Source organism: Accipiter gentilis, chromosome 13, assembly GCF_929443795.1.
Source record: "Accipiter gentilis chromosome 13, bAccGen1.1, whole genome shotgun sequence".
Taxonomy (NCBI): Eukaryota; Metazoa; Chordata; class Aves; order Accipitriformes; family Accipitridae; genus Astur; species Astur gentilis.
This window is the reverse complement of record NC_064892.1, coordinates 21,967,256-21,977,587: the sequence shown is the minus strand read 5'-3', so window position 1 is coordinate 21,977,587 and position 10,332 is coordinate 21,967,256.

Genomic DNA, 10,332 nt, shown 5'->3' with positions numbered 1-10,332 from the left:
TCATATACAATAAATAAACACATTATTTGTCATAATTAAAATACATCACACTCTGGATGAAAACAGTGGAACATTTTGAATTTGAAAATTGAATGCACTAGTTTAGGTAATAATTACAGATGTCTTTGTTGGCCAGTGAATACTGTACACTTTGTAACTCCTATATAGCTCCTAGTGTCTTACCAGGCTTGGAGGATATGGGGTGATGTTCTGGTAAAAGTATATGCCATGAAAGTGGTGGAGAAAAAAGCAAAGAGAATGCAGCAAAGGGAAGGAGACAGGATTAAGAAAATGAGTGGAATGGCAGAGCACTGGGAAACTAAGAAGGGAACCTGAGAAACAAGAAAGTGAAGGGGTATTCCAACACATCTGTCCTATACAAAATGCAAGGCAAAACCTTCAAAGTGAAATTTTACATTTCAGAAGCTTGCTTTCTTCCCTTCCTTCCTTTCTGCCTGCCTTCCTTCCTTTGCTGCTTAGGTTATAAACTTTTCAGAGCAGCTGGAGGAAATCAACCCTCTGTATGCTTGAACGACTCTCTGGGAAATACAAATGAGTCATCAATGACTTTAGTGTGCAGTGGGAGAAAGATGATACTGGAACAAAATGTTCCGGTGCGTATTTGTGTAGTGTCTAGCATAATGGGCCTCTGCTCCTGACTGAGGCCTCTGGGCATTCCAGTGATGTAAATATTAACTAATAATAATAAAAGGACAAGCACTTTATTTGCATCCATGTTGCCATCTGTTGTGTAGACTGAATCAATACCAAGTACATGTTTAGCTTCGTTTACTTTTCTCTAAGCAGTACACTTCATTTGCTGCAAAAACCCTGACAGTTTTAAAAGCTTCCAGTAAATTTTTAGCATTGAAAGACATTGTCCATGTTTTTTTAAATCACCTTGCTAATAAGCAGTAGCTGTAAACTGAAATTAGAAGTAACATATGGATACAGTTGCTGATTGTGCTGCAATAAAAAAAAAAAAAAAAAAAATATAATCTTGATCTTAAGATACTTGTTGAAAAGAAGGTGCCAGACTACTTACACAGCAAATAGAAGTATTTTTCTTGGATGATGTAAAATAATTAAAGTAGATTTTTCTTTCTTTTTCACAATGTATTAATAAAGTACAGTGCCCAATAATTACTGGTATGTTTGGAAGGACAAGGTAGACTACCAAACTGGGGGTGGAAGTTGACCAGGCCATTGCCCTTCTCAAGCAACTGTACAAAACAGTTCTTACATTACTTCAGATACTTGACCTGACTTTTTTCTCCAAGTAGTAATGGCGGTTATGCCTTGGGGTCAGAGGGATACCACAGACTGTGAAAGTAGCCAATCTGCTGTACAGGAGGCTAGGTTTAAGCTGTTTTGGCATTAAACTTGGCTTGGGGAACAGAAATCTGCCCCTGGCCACCTTATGTGTAGATATGGTCTTGGATTTTTGCACCCATCTATTTCAGATGATGTCATGGTTTAACCCCAGCCAGCAACTAAGCACCACACGGCTGCTCACTCATTTACTATTACAATATGGAATAAAACATGACTGATAAAGACTGGGAAATATTAAATAATGGAGAGAATGATATGTTGCTAGAAAGTTATATGGATGCTTCTAAACTAGAAACAAGCAAACAAACTGGTGTTTTAATATGTCCAAATGTGTTGACACACACTGAATAAATGGAAAACAAGAAATTATATTCCAGGTCCATGTCACTGGGGAAAAATAAATTCAGTTATCAGAGGGTTCATCAGCTGTATGTAAGCTCCCATTAAGACACCTGAACTGAAAGAACTGGTGTGAATATTACATACAAAAGCAGGACAATACCGAGTTAATGTTGGGACTGTACTCTACATTCAGCAATGGTGGAGTAGCTAGTACAGTGCAGTCTTTTCCTAGTGTCCACATTTCATAGGACAGATGATCGCAATGACCACTTCTTGCTTTGTTCTAAACTACTGTAAAAGCAAAAAGATCTTAGTAACATTCTGAAAGTTAAATCACTGTGGTTGTTAGAAAATTAGAAAGGGGTGGAAATGGCTGAATTTCATGTGCAATCTCTGTTATGAATGGTATAGCAAAATTAGACACATTAGAAATGTTTCTATTGCTATGAATATTTTACTCCTGAATGGCAAGTTACTTTTGAGTCGTATGTCTAAATTAATCTGTTATATATTTCCCCTCCTACATGGTCAGAAATTTTTCCCAAATCATTGGCCAAGTAGGAGCTTTCTAAGACAGCTTCTCATTACTTTCTCATCTAAGATAGAACCTCGTAAGGCCAGGGTAGATTTATTGTACTGTAGGGGACAGAAGAGGTGAATTAAGAGACATTCCACACCATTAATTTCTATAGGGAAAGTCCAAAAATTATTCATAAGGTTGTCTAAATTAGAGTACTTCCCATTAAACTCACTTGGAATCTTTTTTACTTGCTTTCATTCTGCTGATGTATAAAGGACTGTAAATTGGTGCAATCATTATGCCAGGAGGCAAGAAGAAGGTGTAAGTTAAAGTAAGTTAGGAGCCTATTTGACCTGTATTGTCTTCAGGGTCCTTGGCATGCAAACTCATGCAAATCAGCTTTCTCCTGTCCGCTTTAAAGGAAATTCACAACTGTGTATCTGTAAAAAAAATGCTCATATCTAAAATACACTCAGTTTGTTAGCACAAGGCTTAAACTGGCATAACTTTCCAACCTATCACGTATAAGTCATTTCACAGGTTTATACCTTTTAAGGCCAGAAAAAGTCATCTTAATCATCTTGCCAGACTTAACACAGGCCATGGGACTCTTGGAACTAATTTTGATTCAGCTGTAATAGATATAACTGAAGGAATAAAGTGAGGGTCATTTTTAATGTTTTTCAGCCCCTTGCACACTTTAACAATGAAAATGCAAAGTCCAGAATTAAACTGACAACACAGCTTGCTTTCCTTAGCTAGCTTTCCTGAATTTGCAAGTGTCTGTAAACTATGTGCTGAGAGTACATAACTGGAACATAGATATTAAGATAAAAATATACAATTGTATTTTTAAACTTCCACTAAGATAAAACAGCACTCAACATGTAGCCTGGGAAAAGTTAATAATTAAACCAGTACCGATTTCCACAGTACCAGCAGAACCTAAGGACAAGTCATGTAAAAGAATTTCATAGAATCATGGAGTCATAGAAAGGTTTGGGTTGGAAGGGACCTTAAAGGTCATCTAGTTCCAACCCCCCTGCCATGGGCAGGGACACCTTCCACCAGACCAGGTTGCTCAAAGCCCCATCCAACCTGGCCTTGAACACTGCCAGGGATGGGGCAGCCACAGCCTCGCTGGGCAACCTGTGCCAGTGCCTCACCATCCTCACAGTGAAGAGTTTCTTCCTTACATCTGATCTAAATCCACCTCTTTCAGTTTAAAGCCATTACCCCTTGTCCTATCACTACATGCCCTTGTAGAAAGTCCCTCTCCAGCTTTCTTGTAGGCCCCCTTTAGCTACTGGAAGGCTGCTATAAGGTGTCCCTGGAGCCTTCTCATCTCCAGGCTGAACAACACTAATTCTCTCAGCCTGTCTTCATAGGGGAGAATTTGATGTATTTTCACATGCGTTTTTAAAGCTTGAACTATAATTACCAAATACAGTGTGGCAGGTTGACCCTGACTGGAGGCCTGGTGCCCACCAAAGCTGCTCTGTCACCCCCCTCCTCAGCTGGACATGGGAGAGAAAATATAATGGAAGGCTCATGGGTTGAAAAAAGGACAGGGAGAGATCACTCAACCAATTACCATCATGGGCAAAACAGACTCCACTTGAGGAAAATTAATTTAAATTATTGCCAATCATATCAGAGCACGATAATGAGAAATAAATCCAAATCCTAAAAAACACCTTCCCCCCCTCCCTTCTTCCCAGGCTTAACTCCACTCCCAGTTTTTCTCTCCCTCCTCCCCCCCAGCAGCACAGGGGGATGGGGAATGGGGGTTGGGGTCAGTCCGTCACACCTTGTCTCTGCCGCTCCTTCCTCCTCAGGGGGAGGACGCTGCACTCTTCCCCTGCTCCAGCATGGTGTCCTTCCCACAGGAGACAGTCCTCCATGAACTTCTCCAATCTGAGTCTTCCCCATGGGCTGCGCTTCTTCATGAACTGCTCCAACGTGAGTCCTTCCCACAGGATACAGTTCTTCATGAACTGCTCCAGTGTGGCTTCCTTCCAAGGGCTGCGGTCCTTCAGGAGCACACTGCTCCAGCGTGGGTCCCCCATGGGGTCACAAGTCCTGCCAGAAAACCTGCTCCAGTGTGGGCTCCTCTCTCTATGGGGCCACAGGTCCTGCCAGGAACCTGCTCCAGCGCGGGCTTCCCACAGCATCACAGCCTCCTTTGGGCACCCACCTGCTCTGGCGTGGGGTCCTCCCTGGTCTGCAGGTGGAGATCTGCTCCCCCGTGGACCTCCCTGGGCTGCAGGGACACAGCCTGCCTCACCAGGGTCTTCCCCACGGGCTGCAGGGGAATCTCTGCTCCGGCGCCTGGAGCATCTCCTCCCCCTCCTTCTGCACTGACCTGGGGGTCTGCGGGGCTGTTTCTCTTACATGTTCTCACTCTGCTCTCTCTGGCTGCTGTTGCTTTTGCAGAGTTTTTTTCCCCCTTCTTAAATCTGTTCTCTCGGAGGCACTACCACCGTCATTGATGGCTCAGCCTTGGCCAGTGGCAAGTCTGTCTTGGAGCCGGCTGGCATTGGTTCTGTCAGACACAGGGGAAGCTTCTGGCAGCTTCTCACAGAAGCCACCCTTGTAGCCTCCCAGCTACCAAAACCTTGCCATGCAAACCCAACACTAACAGTCTCTTGAATTTCTCTGGTAAAAGATGGAAAACAGCTATTATGCTGGAGACTTTTTTCCTTTTTTCAGTTCATGGCCGAAACAACTCTGGGATGAATGAAAAGAGGAAAGTTAGCTCAGTAGTAAAAGGGTATATTTTGCTTTCTACTGGTCTTTTGCATTGGTATGGATATGAATCTTACCCCCTGACTACATGTATGGTTGTGTTTCATTGGAGCATAATTCATTAAATGAATTCTTTTGCCAGAATTACAAGTGTTCTGGGAACTCTGTTTCTTTAAACCCAGAGAGAAGGTGGAAGAGCTGGCATGATGTTCACATCTCCAGCCAGAGCAGTTAACACTTGAAAGCATGACCTATAGTCCAGACTTTGGAATGGGGGATTTTATGTTTGTTTGTTGCCAAGGTGGCCTATTCTGATGCTACATCTTGACAGCAATTGTTTAAGATGGACAAGGGGCACAGCGCATCTGTTGTTTATAAAACACAGTAACTGCAATAGAGAATGACTTTGGAGACAGCATGAGAAGCAGAGTAATATCCCCTCACTACAAAGATAGTGGAAGATGGGACCTTGCTTCAGCATAGCTATTCAGCAGGCTAATACTGAAGATACTTAGGGAAAAGGCTACAGAATATGGCTATGAATCAGACAAAACACAGACCTGAAACAAATACAATACGATGCTGCTAGCAGGGAAACAGACCTGTGGTGTTTGCCTTGTGAATAAGAATATGTTATGAAAAAGATGTGCTCTTGAGTAAGTTCACACTTTTCTTTCTCATTGTAGCTACCACAGGGCATGGCTAGGTATATGATAATAAAAAAACAGAGATGGTCTCTCCATCCAAACTATTTGTTTGGATTTCCAGCTTGATTAGTATAGGTGCTGATGATTGTAATTTGACTAAATCTCAAATGAACAAAAGGTTTAGTGAAACAAAAGTACATACAGCATACTGCAGACTTGACTTTCTGGCTTGATTTCAGACCTGCCTTGTCACTGTAGACCTGCCCAGATATTGCTGGGCTATGTCTGACTCTTTGTGCTGTCTCCAGACCTGATCCTGACCCTGGCTTGCTGATGACGTCCCAGCTTGACTTTGGATGTTCCCCATCCCTACAGACTTGCCTGGGGATCTGGACTCTTGGCTGATCCTGGTTATCACCACCAGACCTGCTGCATTAATAACCTGCCTGCAAATCTCTCAAGAAAAGTTATTGAAGTGATAAGGGTAAAATAAAAGGCATGAAAGGAAAGGGAACCGAGTCTCAGCAACTTAAAGGTTGTGAATATAGCTACAAAAAGGAAACTGAGCAACAGTTAGAGCCTTTGTCAACATATCAGGGGGCAGCAGCAATAGCTGCCTTCTGTCTGTACAATAGCTTTCAATGAATGACCTGTCTCAACCCCTCGCCCTTTTACTAACCTTGGGTCTGCCAGTTGCAGATATCCATATCTAGCTGTGCAGTAAATTTGGCATTTTGGGTAAAATAAAATTTGGGTCCTCTTTATAGATGATATTAAAGAAAAATAATGCCACAGGCATCAGAGTTACAAAAAGGGAAGTCATGCATGAGCTGTTTCTCCTTTATGGTCAAGCACAGTCGTAACAGCTGGAGGAATTCAACCTTGTGTATGCTTGAATGAGTCCATGCGCAATACAAATGAGTGATCAATGGGTTCAGCATGCTGTAATAGGATTGAAAAGCAGTAGATGCTAGTAAACACTGTAACATCTCAATGGTCTTCTACGGAAAGCCTCGTTACCATCATTAAATATTGCAAGGAGCACAGAACAGGTAAATGGCTTTAATGTGTGTTTTGAACATTCCTGCTGAACTAGCTTTTAGAGAAAGAATATGCAACATGTAGTAAAGCACTCTGAAATGAGAGAGGGAAGAGCTTATAAGAGCTCTGCCAAAGGGCTATCACATTTGCTAGTAAAAAAGGGCCAGATTACACTTCTAAAACTACTGTTCCAAGGACTCCTGGCCAAGGGGTGAGGCTGACCTCTATGCTGCTATAGATAGCTTTTCACAGATAAGGTTGCTTAGTGTATATATGAGTGCTTTAGAGAAAGAGAGAGAAAATAAAGAGACATCAGAACTTACCCCCAAACCTTAAAGACTGTCCTGAAGAAACCGGTTTAAGAGATAAATTAATATCAGACCTGTTTATTTTAATATTGGCATGATTTTGCTTCAGGGTGGGTTTTTTGGGGGTGGGGGTAGAATTGGGTTAATCCTTTTTGTTGATTCATTTCCCCATTCTAGGACACTACCTTAACAAACAGAATATAGCTAGTAAATGTCTTCTAGTTGTACTCACAATATTTGCAGGCATTCTAGTGAAAACTTGCTACTAGAAATATGTTTACTGCTCACATAGCAAATATTTGAGAGAGTAAATTATGAATTTTTAATCTAAGATATTTCCACCAGATACCTGACTTCATCTGCATTTATCTATTCATTGAACAAAATTTGTATGTCAAGAAAAATAATACTGCATTTGAATAAACAGTTCAAATGAACAATTTAAAATCCATGTTATTGAGACAAAATATGTGGTGAATAGTTGGAGGTAATGAATTTAGCTGAGAAAGTATTAAGCTACTTGTTGGCACTTGACACACAGAAAAGAGGCTAAATGTTATTAAATTATTCACTGTGAATGATTTTCCCTTCTACACTCCCCCAAGTCACTCTTATTTTGATCTGATCATATGGTGCCAACAGAGGGTACAGTGCCAGAGGAGTGTGTCATCCTTAAAAAAGAAGGGGGTTTATTATTATTATCATCTCATTTTAGTGATAAACATTGAAATAGCAGGGATGTCTACTGACAAACAGGAATTTTGTATTGCTCAAGGCACTGTCAGCAAGAAGAGGCTATCTCTGTTTAGCACTAATATGTAGAGACTGTACTTCATAAAAAAAAGAGCAAAAGATTTTTCAGTCGTGAAGGTCATTTTCTACCTAAATGCTTAATGGATGGATGGAGCGAGAAGGTTTGAATATATGGTGGCAATGCAAGGAGCAAAAATACGGTTACTATGTCATGAAACTTTACAAGGTTAAAAAAAAAAGAAAAAAAAAAATTCCAGAAAGCTCTTATACATTGGTATAAAACATTATAAGTGATAATAATCACTATTTCCTTGCATTCCTATTCCCCTCTAAAGCTTGGTAGCTGCTCTGGTGGGATTAAACTTTGCTTCATATCATCATGGAAAAGAAATCACTTAGTATTAAGACTGAATTCAAAAGAAAATGATACATGTTGAAAGGATAATTAGCTATTACCTATCCCAGGTACATTTTCCCCAGATACACAGAGGACTCCTGTACTCCTGAACTTCTCTTAGCTTGAATGTTTCCTCACTGCCCGCTGTGAGTACATCTCTGGTGTTAATCAGTTTCAGTTCCAAGTTCCCTCCGGTGTGCAGGTCTCCTGCTGCTCCAGATTGCATGAATGTTAATTCATGCTGAAGCTCACAATGCATCAAGCAGCTAACCTCCAAACATATCTAGAAAATTGTTTTAAAAGGTGTGGTAGACAAGAATGAAACAGGTTTGTTTCCTCCCTTCAGTATTATCCCAGCCTCATACATGCTCTCAACTACATACCCCTGGGCATGCAATACATGGCCTCACTTTCACGTTGTAAAAAGATCACTTTGGTGAGCTGCAGTAGAGCCCTCACATTATTCACTTTGTCCTGGGGAGAAAGGAAAAAAAAATAAAAAATCATTCCATCTTGCCTACATGAGTCAGAAAAAGTCCAGCACTGATTTCTATGTATTGTGGATATAGCCAGTCTGCTCTAGTGAACTGGTGCTCAGCAGTGTGGAGCACTATTCTCTACCTCTTGGTCTGTAGGCAGGGAACCCTCCCTGGGGTGAGTGCCCTTAGCAGTGTAGATATAACCTCTGGCATCCTTTCAGGGCACAGGTCTCTCTCTCTGTCTGTTACTGCTTCCCATAAGCAGGTTGCAACGTTGCTCGGTGTCATTGCTCCTGCTCAGTCTCTACTGTCATTTAAACACCTTTTCCGACAAAAAACATAATAGTACATTCTGGGTTTACAGTTAGTCTTCAGAGACACATATAAACGTGTCATGCTTTGCTAATGGAAGACCAGATCACGTAAAACAATAAATACTTGCACACGCTTCTCCGTTTCAGTTTTATCATGACTGGTGAGCATCCTTAGGTTTTGGGAGAAGGCTCGTAAAAGAGCCCAAGACCCTTCTCTGTGTTTCTTCTGAACAGAGAAATATCCTCGCATTTCTGCAGTTGACTTTCTTCTTTCAGTCTCTCGCTCCAGTCATACAAGGCTATATGCGAACTGACTAACCCAGGAGAGATTCTCATGTACGTAATGGAAAAAGACCTGTGTGCATGCGTGTGTATCACTGATGCATCAGTCATTGAGGATGAAAGTTAAGTTGATGGCTAGAGAAAGCTCCTGTGCTCTTTATCAGGTGCCCTCCCATGGATAACTGGTAGACAAAGACTATGAGGTTTATTATGGAGTGCACCCATTCTGGAGAGAAGAGTCTCAGCAAACCTTTCTGTTATAATTGTCAACTGACTTTCAGATAATCCTCAGACAAATCACCAAAGCCTTTACAGGGTAATCTGTTACCAAGTAATGCTATCTTTCACACTCAAACTTAAAAGAAAAATATTCTGGGTTGCATGCATCTCTTTGTTGAACATTATCCCATTTAAGTCATCAAAGTTTAATGACTCTTGTTGTCTGCTCTGTGATAAAAGCAAGAATTTCTCATAACACCACCTGTGGGATTTAGCTCAATGCTGAGCTGAAAGTGAGCAGAAAAGACATGCGAGGCCCAGGTTCAAAGTAGTGTTGCAACCTGACACTTAGTACTAGCACTATGTACTAGCACTGAATATGAAACACAGCCCATAAGCTGTAAATAGACTGACTTCTTAACATCTTCATATATTCACTGGTAAAGCTATTTAATATGCATGTAATGCTTTATGTTGGAGCATATATGCTTTTATTTTGAAAATCAGCTGTATGAAATTAACATTTAAAACTCAGGAATGGGTCACACTCTTGAACACTTTGAATTCTCTGAACACTTGTAGATGTTTTTTTTCTTTATGATTCTTATAAAAAAATCCTTAACTAGCTATTATCTTCTAATATTTGAAGCTTGGGGTTCAATCTGTCACCTGTTGAAGTAGGCAAGTATGTCTAGGGTAACAACAGGCATCTCATTAAGGAGATTAAATGAAAAATTAGAAATAACCTTTAAAGCAAGAAAGGCAAGTTTAACATCTTTCTTTCCCTTTGCTCCCCATGACTATAATTCATATTAATTTCCTTAAGGTTCCAGTCAGTATTTCACAAGAAGTGCCTTGACAGAGAGAAAGGTATCATGTATCAGGTAGCCTTTGTATTCTTGCTGTGGTACTTCCTTTTCACCCACTCTTTGCTATATATGGCTCAA